The sequence below is a fragment of the Hemitrygon akajei genome, chromosome 2 (genome assembly GCF_048418815.1).
Source record: "Hemitrygon akajei chromosome 2, sHemAka1.3, whole genome shotgun sequence".
In the NCBI taxonomy this organism is placed as follows: domain Eukaryota; kingdom Metazoa; phylum Chordata; class Chondrichthyes; order Myliobatiformes; family Dasyatidae; genus Hemitrygon; species Hemitrygon akajei.
In genome coordinates, this window is record NC_133125.1 from 61,639,863 (window position 1) to 61,662,081 (window position 22,219).

General features: G+C 41.1%; 1 protein-coding gene across 1 annotated transcript in view; it reads right to left on the bottom strand.

Annotated features, from left to right (window-relative positions):
- The window catches only part of dennd4c (DENN/MADD domain containing 4C), a 183,667-nt gene extending 173,263 nt beyond the window's left edge, over window positions 1–10,404 (bottom strand). Inside the window, exon 1 of the mRNA XM_073072879.1 lies at window positions 10,318–10,404. The gene's annotated coding sequence lies outside the window, so the exon portion shown is untranslated. The remainder of the gene's footprint in view (window positions 1–10,317) is intronic.
- Window positions 10,405–22,219: the final 11,815 nt, after the last annotated feature.

A 22,219-nucleotide genomic window follows, 5' to 3' on the forward strand; every position in this document is an offset into this window, starting at 1 on the left:
CAATTGCATTCTTCCCAATATCGTAGGAACACAATACTCCAGCTGTGACCTACATATGCAGAGCAGTAAAGCCACCTACAATAGACTATTGTTTATTGACTATAGGAGGAGGAAACTACAGGTCCTTGAGCCAGTCCTCATTAGGGATTGGAGGCAGAGAGGGTCAGTAACTTTAAATTCCTTGATGTTATCATTTCAGAGGATCTGTGCTAGGACCAGCATGCAAGTGCTATTACAAAGTCGGCACGGCAGTACTCTAGTTTCTTAGAAGTTTGCGCAGATTCTACACATCATCTAAAACTTCGACGAACTTCTATAGATGCATAGTGGAGAGTATCCTGACTGATTGTATCATGGCTTGGTATGGAAATGCCAATCCCCAAGAATGGAAAAACTGACAAAAGGTATTTAATACAGTTCAGTCTATCACAGGAAAAGTACTCCCCACCATTAAGCGCATCTACAAGGACTGCTGACACAAGAAAGCAGCATTCATCAAGGATCCCACTATCTACGCCATGCCTTCTTCTCACTGCTGCCATCGGGAAGGAGGTACCGTAGATGTCGGATTATAAGCCGCTACTTTTTTCCCACATTTTGAACAGCTTTGAACACTGCGGCCTTTACTACGGTGCGGCTAATGCATGGTTTTTTTTCATGCTGCCAAAAACATTTTGCCTCGTAACAGTAGACCAATAAAATTGATGAGTAGTTCACAGAGGTCCAATGAAATTGTACGATAAATCAAGCGCACTTTCACAATTAAATTATTGTAAATCAGTCATTTGTACTCACCCTCATCAACATGGAAAACACTCGAAGAAAAGCATTGTGCTGCCTTTATGGCAGTTATCTAGTTTATAATATTTTCGCTTAGTAATTCATTTTCTAGTTAAAGTTAGAAGTGTTTTAACTATATTTGTTTTCTGTACTACATCGCGGGATGCTATGACGTCACACCCGGTTTCGCCGCGTCTTGTGGGAAATACCGGTTTGCGATAAACGGGAAGGTGGGGGCGAGCGGCGGAGCCAAAACGCTGCTTTTAAGTTAAAGGCGATCAATAACTTTTCCTAGTAGGCTGCAGTATATATATTTTTTACCAGTCATTAGGAGATATTGGAATGTTGTTCAGTAAAAAAGTATACGCAACGTAATTTGTGTTACCGATACGTATGTATATTTAAAAGTAGCCGCGTTACAGGCACGGTTCGAAAAAAAGCATTTGCAATATGTATTTGTTTATGTTACCATATGGATTTAATTAAAAGTTAAAAAATCCTCACGTGTAATATCTTTCTGTGTAAATATCTCATATTACAACATGGGACACCTGCGGCCGAAAATCCGGTGCGGCCTAAAATCCGGTGCGGCTTGTACAAGTACAAAATTGATTTTCTTTCTAAAATTAGAGTCAGCGGCTTTTAATCAGGTGCGCTCTGTAGTCCGGAATCTACGGTAACAACTGTTCCTGCACCACCAGATTTAAAAACAGTTATTACCCTTCAACATCAGGCTCCTGAACCAGTGCATATAACTTTACTCGCCTAAACACTGAATTGATTCCACAACCCATGGGCTCACTTTCAAGGACTTGTGCTCAATATTATTTATTTTTAATTATTTGTGTTTCTTTTTTGTATTTACACAATTTGTCTTTTGCTTATTACTGTTTGTCAGTCTGTGTTGTTTAACATTGATTCTAATATATTAGTTCTGCAACAAATGGCCACAAGAAAGTGAACCTCAGCAGTATATGGTGACATATACTTAACATAGTTTCATGATAAATTTACTTCAAACTTTGAACATTGACTTGGTCCACCTTCAATACCATAATTCCAAGCAAACTTACTATCAAACTCCAAAACCTGGGAATCATCATCTGCAAACGAATGTGCTGTGATTACTCGCAACACTAGCATCCCACAAGGTTGCATCCTCAATCCCTACTCTACTCCCTATAAAACACATAACTGCTTAGCCAGATTCTGTTCTAGTTCCACCTACAAGTTTGGGGATGATACCACTGTAGTGGACTGTATCTCAAAGAGGAGTTGAAGTACAGGAAGGAAATAGAGCTTTGTAAAATGGTGTCATGACAACATCCTTTCCCTTAATATCGGAACAAAAGAGCTGATCAATTGACTTCAGGAAAGGGGTGGTGCACATACTCCTGTCTACCTCAATGGAGTTGAAATTGACAGGATTGAGGGCTTCAAGTTCCTATGGCCTATCCTGGTCCAACCGTGTATTCACCACAGCCATGGAAATTCACCAATGCCTCGAATTACATGGGAAACTAAAGAAATTTGGCAAGACCCCATCAACGCTTACCAACATTTATTGATGCACTATAGAAAGGATGCATCTTGGCAACTATTGTGTCTGTGACCTCAAGAAATTGCAGAGCATTGTGGACACAGCTCTTAGCACTTAATGAAACTAGCCTCCTCTGCCTGGACTCTGTCTGTCTCAGTAAAGAAGCCAGCATAAGCAATGACCCCACTCATCCCAGATATTCTCTCTTCCATCAAGCTATAAAAGCTTGAATGCACATTACACCAGGACAGTCTCTACCCACAGTTACAAGATTAAGAGATCACTGGAATGATAAAATGGACTCGACTTCATTATCTAACACCATATTGTCTACCTGTACTGTACTTCCTCTGTTGCTGTTACCTTTATTCTGAATTCTGTATAATGTTTACCTTGTTCTACCTCAGTGCACTGTGTAATGAAATGATCTGCATGAAGCGTGTAAGACAAGCAGCTTACCTTAGCACATAGTAATAATAAACCAATTCCAATAACAAGATTTTAAAGATAATTCATGATCACCATGTTCATAATCTTCACATTGGTTAATCAAGGATAGCATTCTGTGTGCCTTCTTCACCACTTTATCTACTTGGAGTTTTAGGGGACTATGGACTTGGGCACCAAGATCCCTCTGTTTTTCAGTATTTCCTAGTGCTCTACCATCCATTATATATGCCCTACAAAAATAATACTTACACCTATCACAATTCCAGCTAACATTGCTCCATCTAATCTACCAACTGATCAATCTCATTTTATCTGAAGTCATCCTCTTTACTATCAACACCAATTTGTATGTCTCTTGCAAAATCATACCTCCTACATTTTCCCAAAATCAGTCCACCTGAATGTGGAATACAGTGCCTGAGAAGGTGGTGAAGGTAGGTACTCCCACAGCAATTAAAGTATCTGGATGAGCATTTGATTGTTAAAGCATTGAAGGCCAAGGACCAGATGCTGATATGAACTTGGTAAAGATGGGTAGTTTATGCTGACCAGCTGGCTGGAGCAGTTAGACATATTTGACCTCTTGCTTCCATGCTTTGAGGTTCCCAATTGCTTCAAAAAGGCATCTATTGTACTGGTGCACAATAAGAGCAGGGTGACCTGCATCAATGACTACCCTTCCAATAGCACGTATAGCAACTGTAATAGAGTGCTTTGAGAGGCTGGTTATGGACTAAATTAACTATCATCTGAGTGATGTGGATCCAGTTCAATTTGCCTTCCACAGGAACTCATATCAAGCTGCTGGTCATCAAATATAGTTCAAGGTTCAATACAATTACCCATCCATGCTCAAACGTTAAGACTGGAGCCCACATACATTCCTCTGCGACAAGGTGCACAATTTCTTGATTAGCAGATCTCAATAAGGATTACTAACATCTCCTCCTCGCTACCCCTCAACACAGGTGCACCTCAAGACTGCCCCCTGCTCTACTCTCTACACACACAACTGTGTAGCTAAGCACAGCTCTAATGCCACCTTCATATTTGCTGATGACATGAATATTGTTGGACAAATCACAAGTGTCAATGACTCAGCATACAGGAGTGACCTAGGACATTTGGTTGAGTGGTGCCACAACAACAATCTGTCATTCAACATCAGCACAACAAAAGAACTTATTGACTTCATGAAGAGGAAGGAAGGTGAACACATGCCTGTCTACACTGAAGAATTGTTATGGAAGAGAGTCAGAGCTTTAAATGTCAAAATATAAAACCATAGAACATTACAGCATAGAAACAGGCCTTTTGGCCCTTCTTGGCTGTGACCAACCATTTTTCTGCCTAGTCTCACTGACCTGCACCTGGCCCATATCCCATAGAACATTACAGCACAGAAACACAGAATATCTGATGACTTGTTCTGGACCTAGCATAAGGAAAATGCACTAGCGACTATACTTCATGAGGAGTTTGAAGAAATTTGGTATGTCAACAAAAACACTTAAAAACATCTATAGATGTACCGTGAAGTGCATTCTAATCGGCTTCATCACCATCTGGTATGGGGTGGGGGCTACTGCACAGGACTGAAAGAAGCTGCAGAGGGTTGTAAATATAGTCAGCTCCATCTTGGGTACTTGCCTACAAAGTACCCAGGACATTTTCAAGGAGTAGTGTCTCAGAAAGGCAGCTTCCATTATTAAGTACCCCCAGAACCCAGGGCATGTCATTTTCTCATTGTTACCATCAGGTAGGAGGTACAGAAGCCTGAAGGTACACATTCAGCAATTCAGGAACAGCTTCTTCCCTTCTGCCATCTGATTCCTAAATGGACATTGAACCCATGAACACTACCTCACTTTTTTAATGTATATTTCTGTTTTTGCATGATTTTTAATCTATTCTCCATACATACACTGTATTTGATTTACTTATTTATCTTCCTCTGTATTGCATTGAACTGCTGCTGCTAAGTTAACAAATTTCACAGCACAAGCTGGTGATAAAAAACCCGATTCTGTTTCTGATAGTGGAATTTAACTAGCGGGTGAGGGTTGTATATCACTAAGATTGGCTAGGTTTTACCAGCAAATATGGCTAGCAGAGGCCTGACACACATCTTTCAGGTTAGGTCATAACCAGTGGTGAACTACTGATTCACACCCATTTACTTACAGCATATTCATCTATAATCATAAAAGTGACAACAGTACTGTCCCTTGAGCTAAATCCTTTCTTCAGCAAGACAACACTGTCTGAATAGATGTGTCAGTTTAAACCTCACATGCTAAACTACTGCAGACTACCAAAAGCAAGAGATATAGACCACAATATGGAACATCTCAGTCCTGCATATCCCTCACTATCATTACTATTGAACTGAAGTTGATCTCCAAGGAAGATAATGAGCTCAGAAGAGCATGTTTGAAGCAGCATGCCTGATTAAGTTTCAGTACACTAGTATGCTAAATAATAAATAGTATGCTAAATGATCTCACAAGCAAGGGAGTGCCACTTAGAGATGTGTATGTGTAAGCCAATACTCAAATTTAGAATAATGGAAGCAATATCACAGAAGTAGACAAAATTCTTGTCAGGCTTGACAGTTTTGATAGTTAAATTCAAAGATGAGTGTAGTTTAAAACGTGAAGCCTCAAAATTTGAAGGTAGATCGCTCGGGACTGAGATATGAAAAAATTTCTTTAAAGTTTCTAGTGACTCTTTGGAATTCTATGCCCAAAAGCCAAGAACCAGTTTGTGAATATACTCAAGCAGAAAAAGGGAGACTATTCATTAAGGGAATCACGAAATGACATGATTCGTGCAGAAAAGGAGGTAAAAGACCAGCCATAATGGTATAAACCTGTTTCTATTTCTTACATTCATTCACATTCCCAGTGGCCATGGTAGTGTAGTGGTTAGCATGATGCCATTTATTATAACTCGGTGTGTCTGAGTTCAGAATTCAATTCTGCCATCATCTGCAAGGAGTCTGTACATTCTCCCTGTGGAATGCATGGGTTTTTCCAGCTGCTCTAGTTTCCTCCCACAGTCCAAAGACACAACAGATAGGTTAACTGGTTATTGTAAATTGTCCCATGATTAGGTTAGGGTTAAATCAGGGTTGTTGGGGTTTGCTGGAGCAGAGAGGCTCAAAGGGTCCTACTCTGCATTGTACTGCTAAACAAACAATTCCAAGATTAAACCATTTGCAATCACTTTCAGCCAGAAATGCTGAATGGATGATTCATCTTGGCTTCCTCTGAAACCCAAAGAAGTCATTCTTCTGCCAACTCAACTCAATCCATGTAATATCAAAAAAAATGGCTGAAAACATGGATACAGCAAAGGGCATTAAAGGCACAGACAAATCTTGATCTGTAGCACTAAGCATTTGTACTGTAATCGAACTGACCTGGTATAAAAGCAAGGCTAACAGTAGACAATACATGAGGAAAACTGCCCACGTACAACTGACTGACTAAAAGCCGGACAGATCCAGTCAAAAAACACTCAAAAAACATCCCTATCAAGAGGAACTCCAATAACTTACTTACAGAATCCAACTATGGATTTCATAAGGACCAAAATAGATTAAAAAACCAAAATCCAGAGCCAATAATCAGTGCCCTTGTATCAAAGCAAGATCTGACCACATAATAAAAATGGTCAATAATCAAAGGGCATCAAGGAGAAAATATTGCAATGATTAGAGTGACATATTGCACTAAAGAAGATGGTTGTATCTGCTGGCTGTGATTCTCTAGAAGTAAGTTGCCAAAAGATATCTAGCCTTTGAGCTGCTTCTGTAGCTGCAGTCTGTAAATAACCAGTTCAGTTGCGCTCTAGGCAAGAAGAACCCCAAAATGTTGATGCTCCAGCTCCAGAAGCAGCTCCTCAGGACAATGCCCATGGTTCAAATATCTTTCACTGTTCCATAAATGATCTTGCTTTGCTCAAATGATCAGAAGTGAGATGGTCATTTACAGTTGCAAAATTATTCAATTCCTCAGCAAGTGAAGCTTTCCATATCTGTAAGCAGCAAGACCAAGGTAAAACTGGGGCAGGGCTGATAAATGGTTATTTTGTACCCAAGCGCTGCCAATGACCATAAGATAATACAACCACTCACACTTGGTATTCAATAGAATTGTCATTACCTGTCCCAGATCTTCAGTCGTTGGTATTGCCACAAATCAACAACTGAACTGAACCAGGTAGTCACAAACTGTGGTTATAAGAAAAGGTTAGATATCCTGTGGTGACTAACTCACTTCCTGACACACCAAAGCCTTTCAAAGTCTGCAACACCCAAGTCAGAGTAAAAGCATGATAGAATATTTTCGACTAGTTTGGATAACTGCAGGTCCAACACCACTCAAGCACATCAACTCAGTCCAAGGAGCTGAATATCTTCCATCAACAAACCTGCTTGCTTATCACCAAATAGCCTAAGACACTGATTTCTGTAATTTGTGCAATTACAGAGTACATTGCATTTACTCACTTTGGTGACACCTACATCACAACCCAAACTTGTAAATATCTGCTACCAAGGTCCATAACCCTCCATATCACACACAATTCTGACACAAATTGCCATTCCTTGACTTCTGTATCCAAATTCTGAAATACTTCACCCTATATATTAAAGTTGCATTTATTCAGAAAAATGGCAAATATTCTATCATACATCCAGCAATAGACATATATTAGGGGATAAGTCAGTTTTGACCTGTACTGATCCAGCAGTGGCCTGAATGTTACTAGTGGGAAATTAAATGATGCTGATGCAGTGTTGAGTATATTCACTGCATAGCATTTAACTGCTCAATCCTAATGTATTTTTTAAAAAATCATCCTGTATGTAGGCAATGATTCCCACGTCTCTCGAGCTGCAGTAAAGGGATAGTCGATGACGAAGCAGGTGAAACACCAATCTGACAATAGTAGTGAGATCATTTAGTTTTGTCTTTTGCCATTCAGCACTCGTGGACCTGTGCTGAATTTCACTTTAATGTTACATTACCTTTAAGTACACTTGAGGTGGCTTGCGGCATGGCCTTTCTCATTGAAGCCAGGGGATTGTACTTTGGTCTGTGTACAGGAGCAATGATTCATCAGCTTGTTCCTACAATTAGCAATGTGCTAGACCACATGGTATCTAATTTGTGGTACTTTACAATTGCTGCTGATAATCCACGGCAATTGGAGTTGCATTTGCCCCATCTGCTCAGTCTGGGACCACACAATAGAGAATATCATCAGTACAAAGAGTACCAAACCTCATTCCTGCCAATGCTGTATTTTACATATAGAATGACAAGGGACAATGCCAGGCAAGTTTATCCAGAATGTTGCTGTTAAGATCGTGAGTTGATGACAGGCAATATTGGGCTGAGGTTCTGGAACTTCCAATTGTTCTTTCAAGTGCTATTCAGTGTGCAGGAGCAATGGAGGATGTTAGATTCGAATTGGCGTAACTACCACAACAGTTATTGTGTCTGGAATTAATTCTGAAGACACTCAAGGCTCCAGCACTCACTTATACTGTACTTCCCTGCATGAGGGGTATAGCCTACTGGTGAAACAAGACATTGGGGGAGCTTACACGAGCAAATCTTCACATGTTGCTTGTCACATGTGATTCGCTGAATATAATTCTGTCAATGCTGCTTTACTAAACCATGAGACAACTTTAACCCACAGATCTCTGAAGAGAATAAGGCTGAAAGCAGCTTGTCAGTATTCTGAATTTGGTGCCACAAAAGATGCACAACAAATCTACAGTACCAAATAGCTTACCCAAGGCTAATAGGAACAGCTAATCAGATAAAAGGCATCTGTGGGCAATGGTAAACAATACTACAATAAAAATTAGAACTTTCAGGGATAACAAAGGAACATTGGAAAAACACTGAGGATACTATCTCATGTCATGAGTACTGAGGAATACACAATAAAAATCATTAACACACGACTTTAAAAACAAATTTAAACATTTCACCAATTCTACTGGCATTCAAGTGAACAGGAAGATTGGAGAAATGCACTTCTCAAGCTGTAAATTTTCAATAGTTTGAGTTTATTACATGTTTCTGTTGAGAAAAATGGTGTAACTGAAGGCAATGAACAGATTCCCAAATCATCTCCTTTCCCAAAACAACCAAATCAAAAAGACTTTATTTAATACAGTGCCACCCAATACAGGTTAAGAAAAAATTACCCAGTTATCAGCTCAAAAACTTGATTGCTTACAAGTGCTTGATGTTATGAGTATTTCTCACTTCACTACCAAAGAAATATATTTGACTAATGAGAGGAACAAAATTCACTCCATTATTCCAGGAAAGAGCATGGCTTGAATTTAAGACCAAAAAAAAAACACAATGATGTGGAAAGAATGGTTTTGTCTCAGATCAGACAACAGGTTGGATCACTGGCAGTGTCTTATACCTCAAGCACAGTAAAACTATCAGAAAGCCAATAGAACACAAAAAGTTGCATGGACCAGTGACAGGAGCCATAAAAGAATGATGAAAAAAAGCTGGTGTGGGTAAGATGGGCAGGATTATGACAATAGTATAGGGAGGTCTAGCTATTAGCTAAGAGGTGCAGGGAAATGGCTGCTCGGGATAGAAAAGTAGCAGAGGCAGTAGAAAGCAAAGGATGCGCAGAGGGATTGGAGCACGGCTGTGGGAGAAGTGGGTGCAAGAAGATCAGGAATGCAGCCCCCTGGGTGGGCGCAGAGGGTCCAGAGTGCGAAGGTCAGTATGAGGGTAATAGTGATGGGTTTCAAGGAGCAGAAGTTTGCTGAGGGGAACAGGGAAGGTCAGAATTCTGGCTGTACGTAGGACAGACGAATGAAAGGCAAGAAGCAAAGGAAAAAAAGGAGCTGGAAGTTAAGGCTGGCAAGAGATGGGCAGAATGCCAAACACGTGGAAGGGAAAATGTGGGGGGAAAAGATAGGAAGAGCAAAACATTGGATATGGGGTAGGTTGGGGAAAGTAGCAGAAAATCCAGGGTGGAGAAAAAGGAAAGTTGGGCAAGAGGAAGACGAAAGCAAAGGTGCTCAGGAAAGGATCTGGAAAGTAGAATTCCGGGTCTCGGAGAGTGTTGGGTGGAAGAAGAAATCCAGAATGCAAGAAGAAAGCACAGTTGCAATGCGATGAGGCAAGGGGACGAGGAAGTGGGTCGCTGTGCGGAGGGGTTCAAAGAAGGAACGAGCACACCAGGAGCGCGCACTCGGCACTCGGCCCTCGATTCTCAGACAGCAAACCCCATCCTGCTACGGGTCGGTGGAGTCAGACCTGCGCAGTTTCCGTGCCCGGCCGCCGAGTCTCGGCTGTGCAATCGGTTGCAGTCGGCTAGCTACTGGTGAAGCGCTTCCCCCCTCACCTGCGACCGCTGCCTCTCACCGGCGCGGCACGCAAAAAGCGCCACAAGTGGCAACGTCGCAATACCAGCACACCGCCGACACCGCAGCGCAGCTACAGCCCTTCAGTGCCGCTCTATTGATTTGCCGAGGCCTGGCTTACCTGCCCTGGGCCCGTCCAGACCGTCACTGCGACACGGCAACCAGCCACGGCATAGCCGCCATATTTGTTTGTGACTTTTCGATCAGGCCCCGCCCCGCCCCTCCCCCGGGATGATTGACAGTCGCTCGCTGCGCCTGGGAACCCGGAGTTCCAGCAGCGGAGTGGACAGAAAGTTCACTGAACTTCCCTGTGGCCACGACCACTCCGCTTAAACAACGCTCAATATAACATTAAAGTCCCTTTCTCTCCGTGCAAGGGAGGAGTGATGTCTGCATGACTGCAGGTTCAGTAGTATTAAGTAGTCTGCTCATTTTGCACCGAATCCTATTTAATAAAATCGTTAAAGAATTATTTCCACAACTGGCTCAGGGAGCTGATTCACCACCTCCTCCTCGAGTGTAAATGAGAGTTAACCGTAAATGCTGGCAACACACACAGAATGTTGGGGGAGCTCTGCAGGCCAGGCAGCGTCTATAGAAAAGAGTAGTCGACGTTTCAGGCTGAGACCCTGAAACCAGGACGGGTCTCAACGGGAAACGTCGACTATTAACTCTTTTCCATAGATGCTGCCTGGCCTGCTGAGTTCCTCCAGCATTTTGTGAGTGTTGCTAGGATTTCCAGCATTTGCAGACTTACTCTTGTTTTTAATAAATGCTGGCCTTGAGGAAAGAATATCTGCTATGAGAGGAAGAAAAAGTAAAGATAGCATTCTTAAGTCAGAATGTTATTAGCACATATGAGATATGTTTGAAAGGTAGAGTGATTATTCCCCTCTGTAGATATTTATTGAGATACAGCACAGAGTAGGTCCTTACAGCTCTCCAAGCTGCGCTGCCCAGCAATCCTCAATTTAACTTTAGCCTAATCAGGGGACAATTTACAATGACCAATTAACCTACTAACCAGTGGGTATTTGGACAGTGGGAGGAAACTGGAGCAGCTGGAGGAAATCCGCGCAGTCATGGGGAGAAAATACAAACGCCTTTCGGACAATGGCTGGAACTGAACCCGGGTTGCTGGTACTGTAAAGCGTTGTGCTAACCACTTTGCTACTCTGCCTGACTGGCTGAGTTACTGCAGCATTATGGATTTCGAGCATCTGCAGAATCAGAATCTCGTGTGTTCCAATGTCCACGGTATAAATAACAACACAGAGACATTATGCAGCTGAACAATTCCCATCATGGCAGCAGCCAGTTCTGGGCCTTCACAAAAGCAAATGGAACAGAGAGTTCCCAGATTTATCCCCTTGGCCCTGGAGGTCAAACTAAACTATTTCCCAATGTTTATTGGGTTAGTGCTTATTATGTTTATTTTGCTTGGTGGTGACGAGGATGGCTCAGTATTGCTTGGTCAGTGTGATTTTAACTGAATTGCCCTCTTTTGGTTCACGCAATGCCTCTCCTCTGCAACTATTTTTGTTGATACATTGAGGTACGCTGTAAAATAAAATTAAACCAATTTCAAAAATGCCATGTAACTGCACAGTAAGGGGTGTGAAGAGGGTAGATTGTCATATACATACTAGAGTTCAGAAGAATTAGGGCATATTTCACTGAAACATAAAACATTCTACTGCAACTTGACAAGCTGTGTGTTGAAAAGCTGATGTCTAGAACCTGGAGCATGGTTTTAGGTTAAGGTACCAGCTGTGAGAGCCGAACTGTTAGTAAGGATGAATACAAAAGAATTGATGCCTTTGGACTTGGCTGCCGGAGGAAGGTGTTTAAGAGCAAGAAGATCCAACGAGTCCATTCTTGAAGAAATACAGCTAGACTGCTCACGGGGAGGCTCAATTATGAGACAAAAGCTCAAATCTTTTGGCCACACAATGAGAAGACAGGATTCCTTGGAGAAGACTCTCATGTTGGGTAAAAGAAGGAGAGGGTGACATAGGCTACCATGGATAAATAATATTACTCAGGCAATATGTATGACCTTGGGGGATCTTAGAGAGAGTTTCCAACAAGACGGTTTGGTGTGCAGGAGTCCATGAGGTCCACAAAGAGTTGGACTCAACTTAATGACTGAACAACTACAAACCAGCTATCTCAGACTTAGAGGAAAAAATACTTATTCAACAGGATGTAAACTTTTGAGATCCTCTAACTCAAAAAGCTATGGAGGCGATCTTGTTAAACATATTCTAAGGCTAAGTTGAATAAAGAAGATTAAAATTGTGTGTGAAGTGTCCTTTAAATAGAGAACCTGTCATAATATCATTTGCCGGTGAATTTTGAGAGACTTTGTGGCTTAATTCAGTTTTTTATTTCCAGTGTTCTTAAATTCAAGTTTCAAAATCTCATTACAAACAAGAGAAAATCTGCAGATGCTGGAAATCCAAAGCAACACACACAAAATGCTGGAGGAGCTCAGCAGGTCAGGTGGTGTCTATGGAAAAAAGTACAGTTGATGTTTCGGGTAAAACCCTTCGGCAGGACTTGACCCGAAACGTCAACTGTACTCTTTTCCACTGATGCCACAGTGTGGTAAACTATGTATACCTATCTGGACATGCCCCTCTGCTGACTGCTCCTGTGGCTCCTCCCACAGACCCCTGGATAAAGGCAATTGGGGCACTGCTCCTCCCTCAGTCTCCGAGATGTCATGCTCCCTTTTTGCTGCTAATAAAAGCCTATCGTTCACTTCCTGTCTCCGAGAGTTATTGATGGTGCATCACACAGGAATTTAAAGCTGCTGGCCGTCTCCATCTCTGAAACCCCCAAAGAGGACGGGCTCATGGACCTCTAGCTTCCTCCTCTTGCAGTTAATAATCAGCTCCTTGATCTTGCTGACTTTGAGTAAGAGGTTGTTGTGGCACCACTCAGCTGGATTTTCAGTCTCACTCTTATACTCACCACTTTTAATTTGTTGAACAGTCGTCAGCAAACTTAAATATGGCATTGGAGCTGTGCTTAGCCACACAGGCGTAAGTGTAAAGTGAGTTGAACCTTAGTGGTACCCTGTACTGATGGAGAATATGGAGGAGATGTTGTTGTCAATCCAAACTGACTGGGGTCTGCAAGTGAGGAAATTGAGCATCTAATTGTACAAGGAAGTACTGAGGCCAAGGTCTCTAATCTTATAGATGAGTTTTGAGGGTATGATAATATTGAATGCCAAGCTCCAGTTGATAAAGAGCATCCTGATGTATGCATCGTTGCTATCTAGATGTGCCAGGATTGAGTGAAGAGCGAATGAGATGGCATTTGATGTGGGCCTGTTTTGCCGGTAGACAAATTGGTGAGGATTCAAATCACTTCTCAGCCAGGAGTTGATATGTTTCATCACCAGCCTCTGAAAGCACATCATCACAGTTGTTGTAAGTGCTATTGGACGATAGTCATTAAGGCAGGTTACCATCTTCTTAGGCACTAGTACTATAGGGGCTATTGCTGCTCATATGTTTTCCTTTGCACCGACCTATATTGCTTCACACTCTGATGATGCACTGATATTAAAATTATTATCCTTTAAAATAACTCTATGGCCTTGTCCTTCCCTGTCTCTGAAAGTTGACCAGATCTGCAATTTTTTTGAGATTTCTGTGTGCATCTAACATTGGGCATTTGTGCAGAAATAGTATTCTCTGGAGGGCATTTTGCCCTTCATTTCTCTAAGCTCTAACCTCAGCAACACACTTCTCTCAATTCTCTATGTCCTTCAAGACATTGCTTAAAACTGAACTGGTCATCAACTTTTAATATTCTGAACTATTACCAACTTACATCATATTGTTAACTTTTTTTTTTAGAAGCTCTCATAATGCACTTATAACGTTTGACTCTTAAAAACATATTGCTGTGCTGCAAGTAATGTTATTGGTGTGGTAATGGTGCTGCTCTGTTGGTATTTTTGATGCATGTCAGCAGTAAACATTGTATCATGCAGGTATCAGGAGTTGTGTCTAATTTGACAGTTCTCAGCAAGTCATTAATATATTGCTTGTCATAATTAAGGACTACACAAAACTTAAATGAATCTGGATATCATTTGGAAAAGTACTAGTAAATGTTGTAGCATAATTTCCAGAATATGTTCACTGGAATGCTGTATGCAGTGGAAATCAACATTTGTTCCAATGTTTTCTAAATATTAAATGTACCTTTTTGGTTAAATGCCCAAAAACTTCTCTTAACTCCAACACTGTTCAATGGAAAATTAATTCAAAAAGGTTACCTTCAATACAAATAGAGTCTGATGTTTTTTGTCAATAATTTGGCCTTGCTATAAGTGACGTCATAACAGAAAATTTATCGGTTAGATATTAGGCAATGTCTTGCCAGATTATTAGTTCACAGGGCACAACCCAATATTAACAGATAATACTTATTTTGTAAAATACTAATAATGAAGTAATCATTGACTTTCAACAACATCTGTTGAATGATCAGAATTACCTTTCCCATGTATGTTATCAGCTTATCTCTGTTGCTATACGTAAGGTGGTGCTTCATGCTGAGATGTGGAAGTGCACACGCTAAGAGGCTGTCCTTCAAACCTAAACATTGAAAACTGGCAGATCTTTTTTGATAAGTGCTGGTGCAGCATTCCTTCTTTTAACTTAGAGTGACAGATGCAGGGATCATTGAGTGGCTATTGTTAATAGAAACTTTAAAAAAAGAAATGCTGGAAGTTTAAAACTGAAAGAGAAACGCTGCAAGTCAAGTCAAGTCACTTTTATTGTCATTTCAACCATAACTGCTGGTACAGTACATAGTAAAAATGAGACAACGTTTTTTCAGGACCATGGTGTCACATGACACAGTACAAAAACTAGACTGAACTACGTAAAAAACTACACAGAAAAAAACTACACTAGACTACAGACCTACCCAGGACTGCATAAAGTGCACAAAACAGTGCAGGCATTACAGTACAATAAATAATAAACAAGACAATAGGGCAGTAAGGTGTCAGTCCAGGCTCTGGGCATTGAGGAGTCTGATAGCTTGGGGGAAGAAACTGTTACGTAGTCTGGTCGTGAGAGCCCGAATGCTTCGGTGCCTTTTACCAGATGGCAGGAGGGAGAAGAGTTTGTATGAGGGGTGCATGGGGTCCTTCATAATGCTGTTTGCTTTGCAGATGCAACATATAGTGTAAATATCCGTAATGGCGGGAAGAGAGACCCCGATGATCTTCTCAGCTGACCTCACTATCCGCTGCAGCGTCTTGCGATCCGAGATGGTGCAATTTTTGAATCAGGCAGTGATGCAGCTGCTCAGGATACTCTCAATACAACCCCTGTAGAATGTGATGAGGATGGGGGGTGGAAGATAGACTTTCCTACGCCTTCACAGGAAGTAGAGACACTGCTGGGCTTTCTTTGCTATGGAGCTGGTGTTGAGGGATCAGGTGAGATTCTCTGCCAGGTGAACACCAAGAAATTTGGTGCTCTTTACGATCTCTACTGAGGAGCCATCGATGTTCAGCAGGGAGTGGTCACTCCGTGCCCTCCTGAAGTCAACAACCATCTCTTTTGTTTTGTTCACATTCAGAGACAGGTTGTTGGCTCTGCACCAATCCATTAGCCACTGCACCTCCTCTCTGTAAGCTGACTCATCGTTCTTGCTGATGAGACCCACCACGGTGGTGTCATTGGCGAACTTGATGATGTGGTTCGAGCTGTGTGTAGCAGCACAGTCATGGGTCAGCAGAGTGAACAGCAGTGGACTGAGCACGCAGCCCTGGGGAGCCCCCGTGCTTGGTGTGATGGTGTTGGAGATGCTGCTCCCGATCCAGACTGACTGAGGTCTCCCAGTCAGGAAGTCTAGGATCCAGTTGCAGAGGGAGGTGTTCAAGCTCAATAGGCTCAGCTCTCCAATCAGTTTCTGAGGGATGATTGTGTTGAATGCTGAACTGAAGTCTATGAACAGCATCCAAACGTACGTGTCTTTTTTGTCCAGGTGGGTTAGGGCCAGGTGGAGGGTGATGGCAATGGCGTCGTCTGTTAAGCGGTTGGGACGGTACGCAAACTGCAGGGGGTCCAGTGAGGGGGGCAGCAGGGTCTTGATATGCCTCATGACGAGCCTCTCGAAACACTTCATGTTGATGGATGTGAGTGCAACGGGACGGTAGTCATTTAGGCAGGACACTGAAGACTTCTTTGGCATGGGGATGATGATGGCGGCCTTGAAGCACGTTGGAATGGTGGCGCTGCTCAGGGAGATGTTGAAGATGTCAGTGAGAACATCTGCTAGCTGGTCTGCACATCCTCTGAGCACTCTACCAGGGACGTTGTCTGGTCCAGCAGCCTTCCGTGGGTTGACCCTGCAGAGTTCTCCTCATGTCGGCCACAGAGAGACACAGCACCTGGTCATTTGGAGGAGGGGTGGACTTCCTCGCCGCCAGGTCATTTTCCGCCTGAATACGGGCTTCAAAGTTATTCAGCGCATCTGGGAGGGAGGCATCACCTGCAGACAGGTGATGTTGTCCTGTAATTGGTGATGTCCTGGATGCCCTTCCACATGCGCCGCATGTCTACTTAATAAGAAACTATTAAACTGAAAAATGACAAACTTCTCAGATATAAATGCTTAAAACCTTACTCATTTTTACTCAGACAAGATCACTACAAAAGCCTTTAGCAGCATTGTTACTTTTACCTTGGCTGAGAGCAGCTAATAAAGCAGGAAACTGACACTGGAACTTCTCAGGTTAACAATGGTTATTATTAAAATATATGCAATGGTTTCTCTGTAATGTTAACTGATGAGGTAATGGTTTTTCTGTAGCAGCGATGTTTGGGTTATAACTACTGATAACAGGTGACTAACCAATGGGAGAAATGTTACTCTTTCTTGTATGTCTGGGAGCGGGGTTTTTCGTGGGCTTTCAGTCAAGGAGAGTGACAAGGAAGGACGAGTGTGGAGAGCGCTCAGTGATCACTGGACAGTGTATACGGAAATTCAAGGGTCCGGAGGTTGGCGACAGTTTGGCAGAGGTCATTTATGGAGGAATACCTGAGGCGTGAGCTCCAACGATTTTTAGCTGCTAAAGGCTTTTGTAGTGCACGAACTATTTAATAAAAGTGGCGCCTTTTTTCTTTTATATTTTGTTTCCCTATTAACCACACAGCAAAGTAAGAGATACAAAAGTGTAATCACTTAATCGCATATTGTGTACTGTCTGATATTTTGCGTTGGGGGTTTGTACTGGGGTACATTACACAGCATCCACCTAAACTTGAATACCCTGTTTGGCGGGGCCGAAAGCTGATTCCCCTGGACGAACATGAGCGGTGAGCCGGGGAGGCTACATATATAAACCCAAAATCCAATTAACACACACAAAATACTGAAGGAACTCAGCAGGCCAGGCAGCATCTATGGAAAAAATTGCAGTCGATGTTGGATACTACTTCTCTCCAAAGTTAGATTGAGACAAGCAGTTAGTACAACCTGTTTCTTTCATCATATCCAAGATGATTAGACATAGACTTTCAAAAGTTTTTTTTAATTCCTTTATTTCTAATTGTCCAAAGAAATGTAACCTTTGAAAGGAGCAGTTGTTCTACTTGCACTGTTTGGTTTTGGAGTAACTCAACATTAGATCTATAGTAATATTGATTTTATAATCCAGATATTCTACTTTTCCAAGGAAATTGCAGCAATGAAATTATATAGAGAGAATTCAGTGGAAAGTAACAGAATAAACAATTTTCATTGTCCAACAAAAACTGTGAATAAGCATTGTAGTTAATTAAAATTAGTTAGATGTCATGGCAAATCTGGATGAATCAGAATCAGAATCAGGGTTATTATCACCGGCATGTGACGTGAATGAGCTTCATCCAGATTTGCATAAAAAAAAGATATCTCGAACCTTACAAGTTTCAACTTGATATATTTCACAAGGCAATCCAATATACAATACATAAAATTATAAACTTAAAAAAATATTAAATGAAATGATTCAGTATTCTAACAGTCCTTAGACCACAGAGAAAATATGTTCAATCGATATATCAAATTTTGCTGTTAAAGCAATAATGAAGCTAATAGCACTTAGTTATATGGGCAAAACTATGTGCATGGTTCAATGTAAGGGACAGGTACATTAACTTAGGTATTCAACGTTGTTTTCTGTGTTTAGCTTTTAACAATACTATATATTAATTACTGTCAAAACATATCTGATAATGAAAAATAACCATTAAGTGTGAAGGTACATTTTAATTGTGGTTGGAAATATTAAAAATCTCTAAACTTTATAGAAAGCTTAAACTGTTAAAGTTTCTTTGTCTCTGTTTTGCTTTCTTAATAGAATCCTTGCCTTCACTTTCTCTTGCTGAACTTGTTTTGAATTCAGCTCTGGTAGTGTTCGTTTCCTTATTAAAACTTTTTTGGTTAATTTCACAATCCCTCGTGCTTACTGTTTGAAGAGCTATCCTGTTTTCTCAGATCACACTGCATTATTAGTTTTGGAAACCTGGCATGAGGGGAAAAAAAAGCAAATACGTGACTGCAAATCTAACTAGCAACAGATGCCACACCAGAACAAATAATGATATAGTGTCTTTATTGCAGCCATCTTGCAGAAGAATTTTTCCTCCATTGGCAAATAAAGCACTACCATTCCCTGTGGGGGAAGCAAGATTGCACTGACAGGGCCTAGTGTCATAAATGCCAATACCACAGGTTGCTGTTAATGTTGCCCAGCAATGACAGTGAGAGGTGACAGCTTTACCGACAATAGGTCCCGGCCCACGTCTTTCGGCATCATTTCAATCCTTAATGGAAGAACTGATGCAGAAATAATTTTTGAAATATTTTATTAAGGAAGTTCTCAATGAAATAGCTGTGTACATTCAGTCCCACCCATAGTTATTGTGTTTCCTTTCTCATTATGTTAATTTTTCAGCAGTGTCACAGGCACATGGCACCACTTAAGCAACACTCAAATGAAAAATAAAAATTAAACAAAAAATGTATATTTCTTACAAAGAAAATTGATGAACGTTAAAAACAAATCCAATTTTAGTACAAAATGGTCAAGTTGTTCATGATGTTGTTAAACTTTACTGACCAGGGTTTTGCCGGTTGGTTCAAGAACCAAATGGTTGAAGGTAAGTAACTGTTTCTGAAACTGGTGGGACTTCAGGATTCTGTACCTCCTGTCCAATAGTAGCTGCAAAAAGATGGTATGGCCTGGATAGTGATGATAGATTTTGCCTTTTTGAGGCAGTAGTTATTACGAAGGTGAGGAGTGAGGTACCCTTGATGTATTGACAAGTATTTGCTGCAGCTTTTTATGTCCCTGCAGATTTGAATTACTGCACCAGACCATGATGCAGTCAGGGTACTTTCAACAGTACATCCGCAGACATTTGTCAGAGAATAATAATCATAATGGTTAGCTGGGCCTAGGACAGGTAATCTGAACTCTATACAATTCATGTTTGTCGACGTTCTAAGCTGTTGCTGCAAAAGCTACTTTTCGTGGCCTTTATACCTTGGGTATGTATGCTTATGACAATAAATTTGAACCCTCTACTGGCCATAATATTTGACATTTAACATGATGTGTTGCAGGAAGTAACATACCTGACACTCTATCAAAGTACATATATGTCACCATATACAACCCTGAGATTCATTCTCTTGTGGGCATACGCAGCAAATCTATAGAATAGTAACCATACAGAATCAATTAAAGACTGCCCAAGTAGGACATTTGTCCAGAGTGCAAATGACAACAAGCTGTACAAATGAAGATGCAAATAAATAAATAACGTGAACATGAGATAAACAGTCCTTGAAAGTAAGTCCATTTATTGTGGAAACATTTCGATGATGGGACAAGTGAAGTTGAGTGAAGTTATCCCCTTTTCGTTCAAGAGCCCAATGGTTGAGAGCTAGAAACTGTTCTTGAACCTGGTGGTGCAAGTCCTGGGGCTCTTTTACCTTCTTCCAGGTGGCAGCTGCAAGAAGAGAGCACGACCTGCATGGTGGGGATCCTTGATGATGGATGCAGCTTTCCTATGACAGCATTTCATGTAGATGTACTCAGTGGTGGGGAGGGCTTTACCCGTGATGGTCTGGGCCGAATCAGCTACTTTTTATAGGATTTTCCATTCAGTGGCATTGGTCTTTCCATACCAGACTATGTAACCAACCAATATACTCCACTGCACATCTATAAAAGTTTGTCAAAGCTTTAGTATCAGCATAATTGAGTTTATTCCAATTTAATAGTCCTACATAATTATATACAGTATTTTGAAATAATTAGCAGTTTGACAACTTATCCATTTTAATTACACCAAATTTTTTCCTCTGATATGTTTGAATATTTCATGGTACCAATTAAAGAATTGGCATTGCCAGTTAAATTTGAACTTGGCTTTGCTTTTCCTTCATAAATCTTCATAAATTATCATACAGCAAGCAGTTTGAACAACTTTAGTTGCAAGAAACATTACTTTGGTGTCATTCCCATCAAATTAAGTTAACTCATTTGGACTTTATATGCAGACCTGTTCACAAGTGTAAAGAAACACAAGGGCCCCTGAGTGTATTTATCTAGGTAAACAGTTGCTGGAAATGCAATTACCATGCATAGTAATTCAAAGACATCTGTTGAACTTGAAGTAGGCATCAAACTGCTGAGGAACTCAGTGGGGCAGGCAGCGTCTGTGGAGGTAGAAATGAGCCTGGAAGGTGATAAGTACAGTCATAAGAGGCTACAGGTACTGGAATGAAGCAGATAATGGAGGGAAGAAAAGCAGTGAGAACCAGTTGGAGGACAAAAAAGTTTATCTTCCTTACTTCCAGAATTCCAGAATCTACAGCCTCATGTCTCCACTCATTGCCTTCCAGCCTACCTCTGCCACCACCTGGCTCCATCTGTCTGGTTCTAGCTGTCTTGCCAACCCCCGCCTTGCCCCCTCCCTCATACCGATCTCCCTTTGACACTTTCCGTTATGATGTGGTATCTCAACCCAAAATGTGAACCGTCCTCCTGCCTCCATAGATCCTGTCGAGTTCCTTCAACAGTTTTTTCTTGCTCCTGATGCTATTGTCTGCAGTCTGTTAAAATAGTAAGAACTGTGATTTACAGATGCTTTAAACAAGATTAAAACTTTGTATTGACTAAATCTGGAAGTAAAAAGGGTATGGTCAAGAGTTTCAGTGTCTGGCTGAGTGAAACTGAAAGTCACATCAGTTTTCAGAGATGGAAGTAAACTCTCTGTTTGATGCACAGGAACAACATTGAAACCTCAGTTGGCTTTGGGCAAAGAGTCAAGTCTAGTCAAGTCACTTTTATTGTCATTTCAACCATAACTGCTGGTACAGTACAGAGTAAAAATGAGACAGCATTTATTCAGGATCATGGTGTTACATGACACAGTACAAAAACTAGACTGAACTACGTAAAAAACTACACTGAAAAAAACTACACTGGACTACAGACCTACCCAGGACTGCATAAAGTGCACAAAACAGTGCAGGCATTACAGTAAATAGCTGATAATAATAATACAATAAATAAAAAGAGAGCCTTCAAGCAGTCTGTGGAATATAAAGCACAAAGCATTGATGGAAGTGGTGTTAAAGGCAAAAGTGGTTGGTTTTTGGTCTTGCTAAAATTGTTCATCATTGATATAGCTAACATGAAATCCTACTCTATAGTGTCCATAAACATCAACTCATCTCCAGGTGCTGATCATATATGCCATATCAGGTCAATTCCTGATTACTGATTACCTCTCTTCTTGGCCACAAACATTAGCTCCATCTGGAGCTCACCTTGCATTTAAAATTCCTCCTGTTTACATATGTTAACGTTCTCACCAATACTTTTCTTTGTGATCTTGCCTCAATATAATCTGTCTTTGTTCTTATTTCTATTTGAAAGTTAAAAAAATTAAATTTTGACAGTCATATATGGAAATATGAGG